Genomic DNA, 17,047 nt, shown 5'->3' with positions numbered 1-17,047 from the left:
AATTCATCGGGGAATAGAACGCGCCGCTCGAACTGTCAACACAATTGGCACTGCTAAGAGTATCCTACGACTTCCATATCGCTGGCAACGGGTTATACGCAATGCTGGTGACTACTTTGAAGGTCAGTAAAACTTTGAAACAGGTACCTATTTTGTACGAGCTGTAAATAAATAGTTGCCACTACTGAAGCTCCAACCCCCGTATATTCGTTTCCGCTCCTAAGAAAAACACAACTAAACGACTGAGATAAGTGCTCTGTACGAATTTAGTACTGTAACTATTGATTACTGGTCACTAGAGATTTATCTTGTGACAAATGCTGCAGAAATCGAGGGTATAAAATCCCCCCTTCTGTATGGCCTTCATAGATCTCGACAAGGCATTCGACCTTGTTGATTGAGAGGCTCTAAAAAAACAGTACACCAGGAAGCAGTTATCCGAATGGGAAGGAAATCAATTGAATAGATGGAAATGTACAGAAGAACAAATCACTATAGTTTCATAAACGTAGGATATTTTATTCAAGAGAAAAAGCTTCACAAATTGAACCAGTCAACAATGCGTTGGTTCACCTCTGGCTATTATGCAAGCAGTAGAGATTGAAAGAGATGTTGGATGTTCTCCTGAGGCATGTCATGCCCCATTCTGTCCCATCGGTGCGCTACATTGTCATAATCTCAAGCTGGTTAGAGAGCCCTACCCATAATGCTCCAAATGTTCTCACTCGTGGAGAGATCCAGCGACCTTTCTGGCCAAGGCAGGGTTTGGCAAGCACGGAGCCAAGTAGTAGAAACTTTCGCCGTGTGCCGGCAGGAATTGTCTTGCTGAAATGTAAGCCCAGGATGATTTGGCTTGAAGGTCAACAAAACGGGGCGTAGAACGTCGTCGACTCATCGCTGTGCTGTACCGATGCCGCAGATGGCAGCCAAAGAGACCTGCTATGGCACACCAGACCATCAACTCCTGGTGTCGGGCTGGATGGCGGGCGACAATCAGGTTGGCAATCCACCACTGTCGGAGGCGTCTCCACACACGTCTTCGACCTGGAATCTCTCTGACTGGAGTATAATTGTCTTCAGTGATGAGTGTCGCTTTGTATCGAAACCCGACAGCGTATCTGGAGACGCCCCGGACAGTGGTGGGATACAAATTGACTGTCGCCCGCCACACGGATCGACAACCAGAAGTGATGGTTCGAGGTGCCATTTCTTTTTTATAACGGGGCCCCTCTGGTTGTCATCTGCGGCACCGTTACAGCGGGTAGCGGTTCGTCGACGATATGGTGAAACCTTCCCCTCTCCTCTATATCTCTTTTGTTGGAACCTTCCCGTCTCCTCTATATCTCTTTTGTTACGCAACCTTCCCTTTTACAATAATCTATGAAACCTTCCCTTAGGATTTCTATCTCTTGCTTAATAATAACAAATGAAATCTTCCCTTTGAAATTTATTCTCTTTCTCAATCTTCGCACACAAATTTAATTGCTGCTTATTAAAAGTGATTTTCTGATTATTTCGACGGAACATAGAATGTGTCGTCGTCGTGGCCCTCAGTCGTTACCTGCAATAACCCAAAACTTTTCCTTACCTTTTTTACTGTTACTGGACCATCTGACCGCTACATCGAACTGCGACATGAATATACTTACTCTCTATTACTATACGCTATTAGCTGCTGGTGGGCTGTCATAATAAGTGGCTGTATTTATTACCAAAGCTGACGATATTCTTTAATTAACTTGACTGAAAATGAAATGGCTCTGAGTACTATGGGACTTAACATCTATGGTCATCAGTCCCCTAGAACTTAGAACTACTTAAACCTAACTAACCTAAGGACATCACACAACACCCAGCCATCATGAGGCAGAGAAAATCCCTGACCCCGCCGGGAATCGAACCCGGGAACCCGGGCGTGGGAAGCGAGAACGCTACCGCACGACCACGAGATGTGGGCTAACTAGACTGAAGTTACGTAATTCATAGTTAAAGTTTCTCTTGACAACAATAAAATTTTGTAAAGTTTTGCGTTGATGGTTTTTGGGATGGATTATAATCAGTAATGCAATATTGCTGGTAAAAATTAATTATATTCTGAATGAAATGATTTCACAAACGTTCAAATAGGACTTACTTTTTACAATAATCTTACAACTAGCAATGCGCAAACATATCTTCAGTAGTCTTGAGTTTCTCAAAAAATTAATTCAATAATATTAGTTCCTCTTATGATAATAGCTAGCTGATGTCTCTGTACATCCGTTTATAATCTCTTGTAAATCATAGCTAGTGGGTGGCAGGCACACTGCTCCTCTAAACCTCTCGCTTCAGACCTGCTACCGACTCGCTTCACATCTCGCTTACTACTGACTTCCTACGAACGCTAAAGTGCGGTCTTCCTGCCAACAACGCTTTGTGGTGCAGATAATCCCTGCTACCATTTCAAAATGTATCAATGCGCGGTCTTTCCCGCTCTTTTCTTTAAATGAATCCATACGCTGTCTCTTCCGCACTTTTTAAAATTATGTCAATGTGCGGTCTCTCCTGCCAACAACACTTTGGTGCAGACATTCCCTGCTACCACAATTATTTCCAACATGACAAATATTAATTATTCCTATTTAATACTATTAATAGAATATAAACTTCTTTCATAAATTGTGGTTTGACAATAGACAATGGACATATACACGTCTTACAATGGTAAGCCTCTTTTTATTGCCCCTCATGGCAAGCCATTACATTTCAGCAAGATAATGCCCGCACGCACACGGCTAGAGATCCTACTGCTTGTTTTCGTGCTTGCCAAAACCAACACTGACTAACAAGGTCGTCGGATATCCCCACAATTGAGGACATTTTGCAGCATTGTAAACAGGACCCTCCAACGATGTCGGAATTTTGACGATCTACCTCGAAAACTGCACAGAATTTTGGACGATATCGCTCAGGACATCTAACAACTCTGTATATCAGTGCCAACCCGAATAATAGCGTTCATAAGGGCCGAAAGTGGACCAACGAATTACTGACTTGCTCAACTTGTGAAGCTCTTTGTCTCGAATAAATCATTCAATTTTTCTGAAACTGTAGTCATTTGACTGTCTGTGCATGCAAATCACATCTACGGATTTCCGTCGCATTTGGATAACTGTTCCGTGGTGCGTCTTTTTTTCTTTAGAATCTATACTGGATGTCCCAGGAGGAATGGTGAATACTCAGGGGTACGACAGGAACGATCATTTCAAGCAAATAACTTCATATGGACATATGCCCTATTCCGAATGGACTACACCTTGCTACAGGAAAACTAACATCGGGAGTTGCAATAGTGATCTGAATGGGTAGCAGGACTTTCAACCATAGTAGATTAAGAGCTATGAGACCTATGAACAAGACAGTCACTGTGGTGTCACCGCCAGATACCATACTTGCTAGGTGGTAGCTTTAAATCGGCCGCGGTCCATTAGTACATGTCGGACCCGCGTGTCGCCACTGTCAGTGATCGCAGACCGAGCGCCACCACACGACAGGTCTCGAGAGACTTACTAGCACTCGCCCCAGTTGTACGGACGACTTTGCTAGCGACTACACGGACGAAGCATCGCTCATTAGCCGAGCAGCTAGTTAGCATAGCGTTCAGCTAAGTCAATGGCTACGACCTAGCAAGGCGCCATTAGCATTACATTGCATTTATCTAGAGAGAGTCTCACTTGTATCATCAAGAACGCTGTATACAAATGATGGATTAAAGTTAAGTATTCCGGCAGCTACGTACTTTTCTTTATAGCATCCATTACGTATCCTGTTTCAGACCTCACGCCACCCTGCGTGAGTTAGCGCGTGCATCTTGGCCGCCTCTTTCTTTTAGTGTACGTAGTGTTGGCAAGTCTGCCGACACTACAGTCACAACCTCTGTCATCGAACTCGAGAACACAGATGATGATGTTGTAATGGCTAAATTAGAGTAAGCCCTTTAAATAATTTTGAATATGTTTAATGAGGTATACATAAGCATCAGCATAGATGTCAGTATCAGAAAACCTCAAATTTTATTTCAGCTTTCACTAAACAGAAACTACACTCATGTTCATAAATCAAAGATAATTGCAGAATGTGGTGCCACACAACGTGACACTACATAAAACAGGCGCTAATAGCATAGGCACATAGGGAACACACAGGACACAGATCTGTAAATCCACGGTATTGGTTATAAGTTGAAAAAACCGTCCCGAAACACACGTGCTACAAAATGCCACTGTTTCCTGCGCATGTACCCCGATATCAATATGGGATATGATCACCAAGCACACGTACACAGGCCGCACAATGGGTTAGCATACTCTGGATCAGGTGGTCGAGCAGCTGCTGGGGTATAGCCTCCCATTCTTGCACCAGTGCCTGTCGGAGCTCCTGAAGTATCATAGCGGTTCGAAGACGTGCAGCGATACGTCGACCGAGAGCATCCCAGAGGTGCTCGATAGGGGTTAAGGTCTGGAGAACAGGCAGGCCACTCCATTCACCTGATATCTTCTGTTTCAAGGTACTCCTCCACGATGGCACCTCGGTGGGGTCGTACATTATATCCATCAGGAGGAAGGTGGGACCCATTGCTTCCCTGAAAGGCGGACATACTGGTGCAAAATGACGTCCCGATACACCAGACCTGTTACAGTTCCTCTGTCAAAGACATGCAGGGATGTACGTGCACCAATCATAATGCTACCCCGCACCATCCAACCACGACCTCCACACAGCTCCCTTTCAAGGACATTAAGGGGTTGGTATATGGTTCCTGGTTCATGCCAGATGAAAACCCGGCGAGAATCACTGTTCAGACTATACGTGGACTCGTCCGTGAACATAACCTAGGACCACTGTTCCAATGACCGTGTACTGTGTTCTTGATACCAGGCTTTACGGGCTCTCCTGTGACCAGGGGTCAGTGGAATGCACCTCGCAGGTCTCTGGGCGAATAAACCGTGTTTTTTCAGTCGTCTGTAGACTCTGTGTCTGGAGACTACTGTACCAGTGGCTGCGGTAAGGTCCCGAGCAAGGCTACCTGCAGTACTCCGTGGCCGTCAGCGGGCACTGATGGTGAGATATCGGTCTTCTTGTGGTGTTGCACACTGTGGATGTCCCGTACTGTAGCGCCTGGACACGTTTCCTGTCTGCTGGAATCGTTGCCATAATCTTGAGATCACACTTTGTGGCACATGAAGGGCCTATGCTACGACCTGCTGTGTTTGACCAGCCTACAGTCGCCCTAGTATTCTACCTCTCATAACATGAATATTTGAGCCATTTTCAACACACAGTCACCATTAGCACGTCTGAAAACGTCTGCACACTTATTCGCTGCACCCTACTCTGACATGCACCAACACACCTCTGCGTATGTGGACTGCTGTCAGCACCACCGTGCGACGACCGCAGGTGATTGAAACCCGCAAACTGCCCACCAGATAGTTTTTTCACCATGTATCAGCATTATCCTTAATTTATGAGCATGAGTGTACATAGATAACAGTATCACAGTCCTAGAGGAAACAAACGTTACTATCATGGAGGCCATCATCATCAACCGTCAACTTCGATGTGGTGCTCATATTACCCACACATCTCAAGTCTCTCGAGAACTGTCATCAGCGCTGCCTCAGGAGAAATCTGAAAGTAAAATGGCAAGACCGGCACACCAGTATCAGTATCCGTGAGGAAAATAATGCTACCAGCATAGAGGGCATCATCATGCGCTGGTCACTTTAACCACCAGCCCCACTCAGTCACGGACAACAAAAACAATAACTACTGAAATGGTAAAGAGACGCTCTGAAGTTACATCTTTAAGAAAATGGCAAATCGGCAGCGGAAACTGAGAAACCACCTCCCTCCAGTCGTCCAGCGTGGGGCTGGACTATTTGTGTTGGCTCACAATACTTCGGAAAACAGTGCCGTAGGCAAAGATTAGACAAGCTAAACTGTAGGAAAGAGCGAGAAAAACTCACGACAGACTATCGGTAGCAATCCGCGTTTGACATGAGCTGGACTTGTCCTCACTGTAGTAGAAAATATAGTTCAGGGTTGGTCTCCTCAGCCACTCACGAACTCATAAACTGTAGTGGCGTGGCAAGACAGCCAAGCGACTCGGAGGTACTGGTAGAATACTTATCTTTAATCCACAATCGGTGTACATCTCTCTTGACTGTACATAATTTCCATTTCGATATACACTGGTAATGGCGCCTTGCTAGGTCGTAGTAAAAGACGTAGCTGAAGGCTATGCTAACTATCGTCTCGGCAAATGAGAGCGTATTTGTCAGTGAACCATTGCTATGAACGTCGGCTGTACAACTGGGGTGAGTGCTAGTAAGTCTCTCTAGACCTGCCGTGTGGCGGCGCTCGGTCTGCAATCACTGACAGTGGCGACACGCGGGTCCGACGTATACTAACGGACCGCGGCCGATTTAAAGGCTACCACCTAGCAAGTGTGGTGTCTGGCGGTGACACCACATAAACGACAATGACACTCGTGAATTACATAAATACTCATTAGAGGACCAGTACTTATGATGACCATAACCCGGAGTATGGCACGTGGAGGAAGGTAGTTCGTATCAATGTTAGTAACTTCTTGTCTTAATGTATTTGTTGTAGCGTCCGCTGCTCGTGGTCTCACGGTAGCGTTCTCGCTTCCCGAGCACGGGTAGCCGGGTTCGATTCCCGGCGGGGTCAGGGATTTTTCCTGCCTCGAGATGACTGGGTGTTGTTGTGTCGTCCTCATCTTCATCATCGGGACGGTCGGAGGAAGGCAGTGGCAAACCACCTCCACTAGGACCTTGCCTAGTAAAGCGGTGCGGGTCTCCCACATCGTTCCCCTACGCTCTGTAAAGAAGCATGGGACTTCATTTCATTTCATCATTTGTTCTAGTACTTATGTGAAAATGTCTGCCGCTAAGCCTCAGCACTTTCACTAACATCTCTCATTTTACTCTCTTGGCCCCTGTGTAAGATACACGATGGAGACGGTCCAGTTGTGGTGCAGTCTTCCTCGAATACTGATTCTTCAAATGCACTCAACAGACAACAATGCCGCATTTCTTCCAGAGATTCCCATATAAGATACTCAAAATCTGTATTACAGTTTCATGTGAGCCCTAATGACCTGCCTTGATCGGCCTAGCGCGTCTCCTAATTTCATCTGTACTGTCCTGTGTGACCACTCATCCACTCGGATAGCCAAGCATATTAAAGCGCCACTTCTGGGATACGGGGTTGTGAACCTGCCCCGGATCAAATCCGTCTCGCGGATTAACTCTTTTACTACTGAGAGGACGTGTCTGTTCCACATTAGATTATCAGAGAAAAACCGTCTCGCGGATTAACTCTTTCACTACTATTGGGACGTATCTATGTCACAATAGATTATCATAGAACCAGTGAGAATTTGCTTCTTGTTACTACTAAGTATCAGTTTCCCACTGGTAAGGGGAAGCGTAGTTCTTGTAATTACAGCTTGTACTTGTTGACTGTGCTGCCTTCAACTTTCATTGTTAACCCTCTGCTGCACTCTGCTTAGTATTGTCGCATTGAATAATTGTGCGCCTGCAGTAATGAACAGATTTGCAAAGGAGACTGCTGTTGTATCTTCCTGGACAATGAGTGTCAATGAACTCTACGCACGTACTAACGTTTGCCACTTCGCAAACGGTGTCGATACTGACCGCCTGCAACGTGAGTTTAAAAACTTGGAGCAATGCTCTGTCCACTGACGTGTGTCTGTTTTCAATGTGTATTGTAGATTTTGTGCAGTCGTCTTCCCCGGAGGTACTTGTCAATAACCCTAAATGTCACACCCCTAGCTGCGTAGGAAAACAAAAGGGCAGGAAATAATGTTTTACATTTGTTACTCCTTACTGCGACATTAATTTCAAAAATGGTTCAAATGGCTCTGAGCACTATGGGACTCAACTACTGAGGTCATTAGTCCCCTAGAACTTAGAACTAGTTAAACCTAACTAACCTAAGGACATCACAAACATCCATGCCCGAGGCAGGATTCGAACCTGCGACCGTAGCGGTCTTGCGGTTCCAGACTGCAGCGCCTTTAACCGCACGGCCACTTCGGCCGGCCGACATTAATTTAATGAAAGAAAAAAAACCATACATTAATGCCTTTCACTCCGAAAGCAACTAAATACCAGGCTGGTACCCTCGTCCCGCCTCAGATACACGCTACGTAAACAGTGAGAAAACGTTCTCACATTTGAATGTGAGATTTACCCTGGAGCGAGGCATGCGGGGCAGAGAGTCCGCGCACGGTACGGTGGACGATGAGCAGTGACCAGTTCTCATACAAAGCGCTGGGCGTGTTCGTTCGTTTGTTCTTCGGAAGGGGAGCCGGTCGGCAATTACAGAATCGAGGCGCACGCGCTGCACAATTTCTCAAACGGTTTTGCAGAAATTATTCGGTAAAAAAAATTCATTGTTGTATTTTATATAGCTTTATATGTCAGGTTCATGATATCGTGCCCATTGTTTCATTAATGGTCATAGTTACTGTGATATTTACGTGGAAGTAAGACATTGCACGAAATTCGGATAAGTTTTCTATGAAAAATAATGGTTGCCATGATTCGGCATTTGATGGGTATTACATAATATGTTGCTGAGTATGAAATTTAGCAAACATCTTGAATTTTTATTTCGCCTTGAGTAGAGGTGCCCATCTGTCACCAATGTCGAGAAAATTGATCTGACGTAGCAGACTCATTTGCGACTGCGCCACGCCAGTGATAAAGCCAGAGTGAAATATCCACAATATTCTTCATATTTAATAAACGGTTTCCGATATAGAAACGAGATTTTGGAAAATGATAGCATGCAAAGAGGACAGTATTTTTCCATGTCGTTGTTGTGCAAAACATCAATATCTACCGTGTTATTCTACTAACAACAGACTTCTTCGATGAAAGAATGTAATTTTTAAGGACCATCAATAGCTGGTGAAACGAGAAATGCTATGGATTTTGGAACAACATACGTGAAGCTATTACACTTTTCTTGTGCCTAGGATGTACTTTTTCATAAGCTACTGCCCTTTCTTTTCCTCAGTTTCTCACTTAATAAACCACTGCTTCAGAATTCTCTTGCAATTGCGTCTACAAAACATTTTAGCGAGGTGAGGCTGCGTAAACTCCGCTGCGTTTTAGCAAAAGAAGCAAATTTTAACATGGCAACCAGAGAATGTGTAGATTTTACTCAGAACTCGCCACTTATAACGCTTCTCTGAAAGTTACAAAAGATTAACAAGCTGGGCGAAAACAAATATATGCATTTTTGGCGGAATTCTTTTTAGATGCTACCAAAATAGAGGCGATAGATCTTTTTGAATTGTCACCATGCAAGTGTGGTTGTGGAGGGGCGCCACTAAACAGGCTTCAGTTTAGAACGTCATTTCCCAGTGCTCCGCATTTCCCCTAAAATGCCTGCCTAAAACCGCCTCCACTACTGTTCTCCCCACGCATGCGCTGCCGTCTGCGCATCTGCTAACCATGGTATTCTGTGCGGACTCTACACAGTTTTCGTGCCAGGGACCCAGGGACGTGGTGGAGTCGATAAGGGCATCCGACTATCAGCTACCACTAACTTTGTACCTTAACCTATATGAAAATGCCGACCCTATGGGAGACACGGGAAAGGGCGAGGGAAGATGAGGTAAAGAAGAAGAAGTCCTTAGTGTCTACTCGATAAGGATACCAAACACTACAACAATATTCTGCAACAGGCTGCATCAGCAAATTGGACTAGCCTTCCTTTACAGGTAAACTGCATTTTCCTATAAATCTACCACTAAATGTAAGTCTTCTACTTGCTTCCTCTCCTCTGCCAGTGATTTGAAATGTTCGTCCCATTTAGTACAGCTTTACGCTAGGACCCCTACTTATTAAAACGATTTGGTAGGATCCCAGAAATCGACTAAGAATTTTCCATGGAAACTAAGAGATTCCCGACGTAACTCCGAAACACGGCGTTGAGTATTGGTGTGGTCCAATGCCATTTGGTCCAATAATGAAATAGACGAGTAACATTACTTTAATTTGTGTGTATTGGGTATTGAACCGGGGACTAGAAAGGACGGAGAGGCTTTGTCCCGCCGTGGCCCACAGTGGTTCACAACCCCACAACAGGCTACAGCGGTCCACCCACCCTATTGCCGGCCCACACCGAATCCAGCGTTACTGTGCGGTTCGGTCCTCAGTGGACCCAACAGGCAACGTCTCATTCCAGATGAGTGTAACCCCAAATGTTTGCATGGTAGAGTAATTATGGTATACGCGTACGTGGAGACAGTGTATGCGCAGCAATCAAGGACAGAGTGTAGCTGAGGCGGAATAAGGGGAACCAGCCCGCATTTGCCGAGACAGATGTAAAACCGCCTTAAAAACCATCCACAGGTCGGCCGGCACACCGAACCTCGACACTAATCCGCCGGGCGGATTCGTCCTGGGGGCCGGCACGCCTTCCCGCTCGGGGAGAAGCGCGCTAGACCACGCGGCTAGCTGGGCGGGCTAACATTACTTCAGTACTTTTGCTTCGTTTGGTACGAATAAAATGAGCAGCTATATTTTATTATTCGTTCCTTTGCGCATGGCTCCACAGCCTCGACGTAAACTGTCAGAACGTCCTATTTTGGTATGTTCTTCAACTCACGCACCACACCTTGAATGGCGTTGAGTATTCGTGAGAATTTCTGCATTTTGTCGCTTCGTGGTAGTTTCGTATTGATAATACGAAGTTGCGCCACCAGTGATGACGTTTTCCAGAAACAAACTGTCGGAGCTTTTCATTTCACTCAAGTCGTTGCAGGATTCCACGCTTTGCTGTTTTATTTGGAAGTCAAGGTGGGGGGAGGGTCGGAGGCAAACTTTTCACATACTTTTGTCTTCTTTAGAACATTCTAGCGATGTCCTGAACACTTGATTTAGAGATGTTGCCCCATTGTGACTTGTGACATAACAATGATGACATATTACGTCAGCAGTCAATTATTTAAAAAACACTGCGGGCTCACAACTGACTGGTCGAATGTCCGTCTGTTGTCTACACTTGGTATTTCAGACTGCTACCACAGGCACTGTGCTGATGACGCTTGCACGCCAGGAATAAAATCAATCGTGAAACTTTTTGGGCGGACAGTGCTTGTCCACCGCAGGCTATAAGAAATTTTTGTACAGTGAAATCTATTACATAAAGTAGTACATTCGGGCTGTACTCGTTTCCAAACGACTCCAAATAGCAATGAGCAAACACAGTTTAAAAAAGGTAAAACTCTTTTTTCTAACGTCGTCACACTTTGCAAAATTGTAACTGTTGTTATATTATTTACTGCTGAGGTGGTGAAATGTGTGTCGTATAATTAAACTGCTATGTAATGCTTCTTGGGGACAGCTGCATGTACCCAAACACACGTCGAAAATTGCACATATCTTCTGGAACATCACATACCGCTACACAATGCGTTCAAGTATGCAGTACGTTTTGTTCAAGGAAATATATGTAAATTTTCGACGCATGTGTGGGAAAAATTCTCCATACCCATTTAGCACAAAATAGTTTTGAATATAACGACACACATTTCACCGGTGCAACTGTGAGTACTGCATAAGCAGTTGTAATTTTGCAAAGTGTAGCGATGTTAAAAACAATGTTTTACCTTTTTACCTTGTATTAGCTCGTTGATATTTGATATTGATAGTATTTGAAAGTGACCATAGGCCGGGATTGGCCAATATTAAAGATCATCTGTATAAAAATATTTGGCAACCTACGGTTGGTTTTAACATTCAGACATTTAATGAAAAGCCACTCCAGTTGCTAATAACAGTTTTATTAAGTGAACCAATGTTTACTGTACAATTCGATGCATAAAACGTATGGGCTTGCTGAGCTGTACAACTCGTTGTATTAAAAAGTACTGGCATACCTAGTTTTAAGAAGAGTTAGCTTCTGGCATGTTCGAAATTACAAATTGTGTGCTTTATCAATAAAAGGTTCAAATAATTTTCTTGGGTTTTACGAAAGTGTGGAGCAGTTGCGTTAGTCGAGGCATCCGAGTCGAGTGTCAAGTCGCGTCTTCCAGCCTGCGAAAGTTGAAATACAGGAACTTTAGACGGTACTAGCGTAGCTTGGACGCATGATGGACTGCTTACAAAAGCGTGTTTACAAATACCTAGATACAGCTGTGAACTTGCGGAGTACATTTAAAGGACTTTGTTAGTAACATGGGACGGCAGATGTCCAACAAACTGGTGTTCCTTGGTGTGCGTAGCTCGGTGAGTATCTTTTCTTTGGATTTTTTTAGGTGACGGTAAATTTGTACTTCTTCATATATGTTCATAAAGCATTGATTCTTCATTGTGTGAAGAATTACGAGGTTGTTTTTGATATTGTGCACCGTGTGACTATCTTGCATAAGGTGGGCCGTGAAGCTGGATTTGTTTCCTAGGTTTCTTCCTATTGTCTGTGTTGGTCCATGGGAATGAAAAGGTCTAAGAAATTAGTACTGTAATCCAGCTGGTGCAATACCATAAAAGTACTATTATTATGCATTTTACTAAATGCCTTTGCGAATTTGTAGTAAGCCACCAAATAAGACGAGAATATCACTAACATGAAGATTGTAATACGCTATATAAGCGTTAATTACAGGATGAGATTTGAACAATTCATTTTTCAAACGATTGATGAATAAAACTGCCAGTGTACCTGCCAAGGGAGATCCAATAGCTAATCCAACTTTTTGAATATAGACCTTGGTTTGAAAAGAAAGGTAGCTGTTCTTTAGCATAATTTCCAGTAATTCGATTATTTCAATACTTGTCCCAGGGGAAGTGTCTTGTGTATTAGCAATTTTTTTTAAAATTACTGCTATCGTTTCGGTTATACGGAAGTAAGTGTACATATTTGCTGTCTGAAGCGTAGCGAACCTGGCGTTAGCATGGGTAAGGGATATCTAATCGCTTCCACAAGTTCGTAACTGTTTTTTACAGAGTAATTCTATTGAAACTCTCAGTAGTTTCTTTGAGTTATTTCTCCTATAAGTAGTTTATTTTTATCTGTGAAATTAACTTTGTAAATCCGCTCTTACTTTATCATGCGACGTTGGTTTTCTGCAGTTCAATCTAAATTATATATACCTCCTTTATTTGTAGTGTGCATACCTAATTTTTTTTTATCACCTATAATGTTAATTATTTATATAGCCATCCCATTATGCCTTAACAGTAGCAATTTCAGATCCGTTTGAGTACGGTCTGATGTAAAGGATGATACCAATTGTGGATTTAATGAAGTTTCTGTTAGCAAATGCAGTTGCAGAATCAGCACCCTCTGATAATGGAGAAACTAATAATTCAGACTTTTGCTATGGTTTGTGAAGTGACATATATTTAGAGAAAGGTTTTCTGAATGTACAATATGTAACAGCGATAGACAGCCACCGTTAAATACGTGAAATTTACGGTCATGAATCGTTAATGTGCGCAAATGTTCAGTGTGTGACACAGAGATATTAACAATGAAGATCAAACAGGATGACCAGTTACACAGCTGGCCTCATCTACCTACAAGTGACTTGTTTCTTCGCTGGAGAAACTTTTCATGACTGAGATAAACAGATAGAAGCTATCACCAGGGGCCCAGTCTTATAGGTACAGAACAATTAGTTCCTTTCTGTTTCATTATATGATCTATCTGTTAACTGAGGCTGCACTCACATATCAGTAGTTTTGTTATGATGACTGATGGTGAGTAAGTAAGCTACTACACGCGCGGTGACGTCAGCTGCCGTCACGTATCTGCCTGTTTGAGGAAGCACAGCTCGTGATGTGCTCCCCACTCTCCCCCTCCCAAGCTGTCCCAACACCCAATGTATCGGCATGCACAATTTTGCTGTCGAGCAATGTATGCAAAGGGGCATGGGTAAGAGTGCGCATGTATGCATTGTGGTATTAAAGTAGTTTCACATTATGCAATGTGTATGTTACGCAGTAAATAGTGTGGAGGTATGGGTTAACTACACTGAAGAGTTTACAAACAATGTTTTCATCACTTTGAATCGTATCATGTACGGCACATCAATCAATAAAAGTATTTTCACAAATGTGATAAAGATGAAAGGTCATAGAGTGAATAGATTTTTCAGAGACTGAATATTTTTCCTAATTCGCCTACTATTCCTCAAATCAGTACGTAACCTAAAGTAGCCTAAGTTCTTCCTCAGGATTCAAGCTATCTTCATACCAAACTTCATTGAAATCGGTTCAGTAGATTAATCGTGAAAACGTAACATACAGAGTTACTTTCGCGTATATGATATTAATATGGTTAAAATTTTCAATTACGATATCTTTTTCCCGTGATCCGGTTTTGATGCAATAAAAAGCATTTATACCGTCCTAGTCTGTGTTCAATTTACCTCCAAAAATGCCATGAATATTCATCTAGTAGTTTTGGAGAAGCGTGTTGAAATAATCATGACAGGCTTACAGATTTATTATTAGCATAGGTGTAGTTAGGCAGACGGAAATCGCATTGTTATGTGTGTGTGTGTGGGGGGGGGGGGGGGGCTTGTTTTCATAGGATCACAACACATTTGGCAGGTAACCTTAGTAAAATTAAAGGAAGTGATTGAAACTTGGCATTACTTCTCTGTTGTGTATGTTGCAGAATGCTTGCGGCTGTAGTAGCGGTGGCGGCCGCCTGGAGCGCTGTGGTGCACGCTGGGCCCTGCTGGAACCTGACCCACCCAGAATGTAAGTGGAGCACTCAGCGCTGGAAAACCATACGTTACTCTTGGAAGTCAATGCAGACAAGCAGATGTTCAGTAGTTCCAACATTTTTGTTAAGTTATGCAGTAGAGGAAAACTTATTTATCTTAATGTACATAACACACTTCACTTTATCACCAACGGTGATGTATTTCTTATATCTGTGGTGTCTACAGGGTGTTTCAAAAATGACCGGTATATTTGAAACGGCAATACAGACTGAACGAGCAGCGATAGAAATACACCGTTTGTTGCAATATGCTTGGGACAACAGTACATTTTCAGGCAGACAAACTTTCGAAATTACAGTAGTTACAATTGTCAACAACAGATGGCGCTGCGGTCTGGGAAACTCTATAGTACGATATTTTCCACATATCCACCATGCGTAGCAATAATATGGCGTAGTCTCTGAATGAAATTACCCGAAACCTTTGACAACGTGTCTGGCGGAATGGCTTCACATGCAGATGAGATGTACTGCTTCAGCTGTTCAATTGTTTCTGGATTCTGGCGGTACACCTGGTCTTTCACGTGTCCCCACAGAAAGAAGTCACAGGGGTTCATGTCTGGCGAATAGGGAGGCCAATCCACGCCGCCTCCTGTATGTTTCGGATAGCCCAAAGCAATCACACGATCATCGAAATATTCATTCAGGAAATTAAAGACGTCGGCCGTGCGATGTGGCCGGGCACCATCTTGCATAAACCACGAGGTGTTCGCAGTGTCGTCTAAGGCAGTTTGTACCGCCACAAATTCACGAAGAATGTCCAGATAGCGAGATGCAGTAATCGTTTCGGATCTGAAAAATGGGCCAATGATTCCTTTGGAAGAAATGGCGGCCCAGGCCAGTACTTTTTGAGGATGCAGGGACGATGGGACTGCAACATGGGGCTTTTCGGTTCCCCATATGCGCCAGTTCTGTTTATTGACGAAGCCGTCCAGGTAAAAATAAGCTTCGTCAGTAAACCAAATGCTGCCCACATGCATATCGCCGTCATCAATCCTGTGCACTATATCGTTAGCGAATGTCTCTCGTGCAGCAATGGTAGCAGCGCTGAGGGGTTGCCGCGTTTGAATTTTGTATGGATAGAGGTGTAAACTCTGGCGCATGAGACGATACGTGGACGTTGGCGTCATTTGGACCGCAGCTGCAACACGGCGAATGGAAACCCGAGGCCGCTGTTGGATCACCTGCTGCACTAGCTGCGCGTTGCCCTCTGTGGTTGCCGTACGCGGTCGCCCTACCTTTCCAGCACGTTCATCCGTCACGTTCCCAGTCCGTTGAAATTTTTCAAACAGATCCTTTATTGTATCGCTTTTCGGTCCTTTGGTTACATTAAACCTCCGTTGAAAACTTCGTCTTGTTGCAACAACACTGTGTTCTAGGCGGTGGAATTCCAACACCAGAAAAATTCTCTGTTCTAAGGAATAAACCATGTTGTCCACAGCACACTTGCACGTTGTGAACAGCACACGCTTACAGCAGAAAGACGACGTACAGAATGGCGCACCCACTGACTGCGTTGTCTTCTATATCTTTCACATCACTTGCAGCGCCATCTGTTGTTGAAAATTGTAACTACTGTAATTTCGAAAGTTTGTCCGCCTGAAAATGTACTGTTGTCCCAAGCATATTGCAACAAACGGTGTATTTCTATCGCTGCTCGTTTAGTTTTTATTGCCATTTCAAATATACCGGTCATTTTTGAAACACCCTGTACTTGAAATATGTATCTGCGCTCTTTCCACTCCTGTACGTCCTACATATACTGCTAATATGCCTAAGCCACCTCCTCTTTTACATCTCGTCCAGTGTGCCGATGACGCCTTCCTAGCCCACTACTATGTACTTGTGACATGAGATACTGCATCTGAGTATTGCTTTTTCGTTCTGGGTGGGCGCAGCATCTGGTCTGCGTAGGGACCAGGCGAGTGTAGCTAGGACGGGTGGCTGTCGACGTCGCTGTGCAGAGAGGCGTGGCCACGGACACACGTGCTCCTGTTAGGTTTCAATGCTCCGGACGTGACGTCAGTTCCGCCTGGTAGTGAACACAAAGGGTACATTTACATTGTTCACGCATAAAAAGTTCTCGGTAAGCTTACAGCGTTTATAATGGATAAAATCCCCAGTATTCGATAATTTATCGAGACTGCAGAGGAAACGGCGACTGTTGAAATTCAGTTTATCAGTACAACCAAAGTATGTTTTATTT

The 17,047-nt window shown here is 43.9% G+C and overlaps 1 long non-coding RNA gene across 1 annotated transcript in view; it reads left to right on the top strand.

Annotated features, from left to right (window-relative positions):
* Window positions 1-17,047, top strand: part of LOC124621814 — a 286,741-nt gene that overhangs the window by 230,676 nt on the left and 39,018 nt on the right. Inside the window, exon 3 of the long non-coding RNA XR_006980572.1 lies at window positions 14,731-14,816. This is a non-coding gene — a long non-coding RNA (uncharacterized LOC124621814). The remainder of the gene's footprint in view (window positions 1-14,730; window positions 14,817-17,047) is intronic.

Source organism: Schistocerca americana, chromosome 7 (assembly GCF_021461395.2).
Source record: "Schistocerca americana isolate TAMUIC-IGC-003095 chromosome 7, iqSchAmer2.1, whole genome shotgun sequence".
Taxonomy (NCBI): domain Eukaryota; kingdom Metazoa; phylum Arthropoda; class Insecta; order Orthoptera; family Acrididae; genus Schistocerca; species Schistocerca americana.
This window is presented reverse-complemented; position numbering and strand designations above follow the sequence as displayed.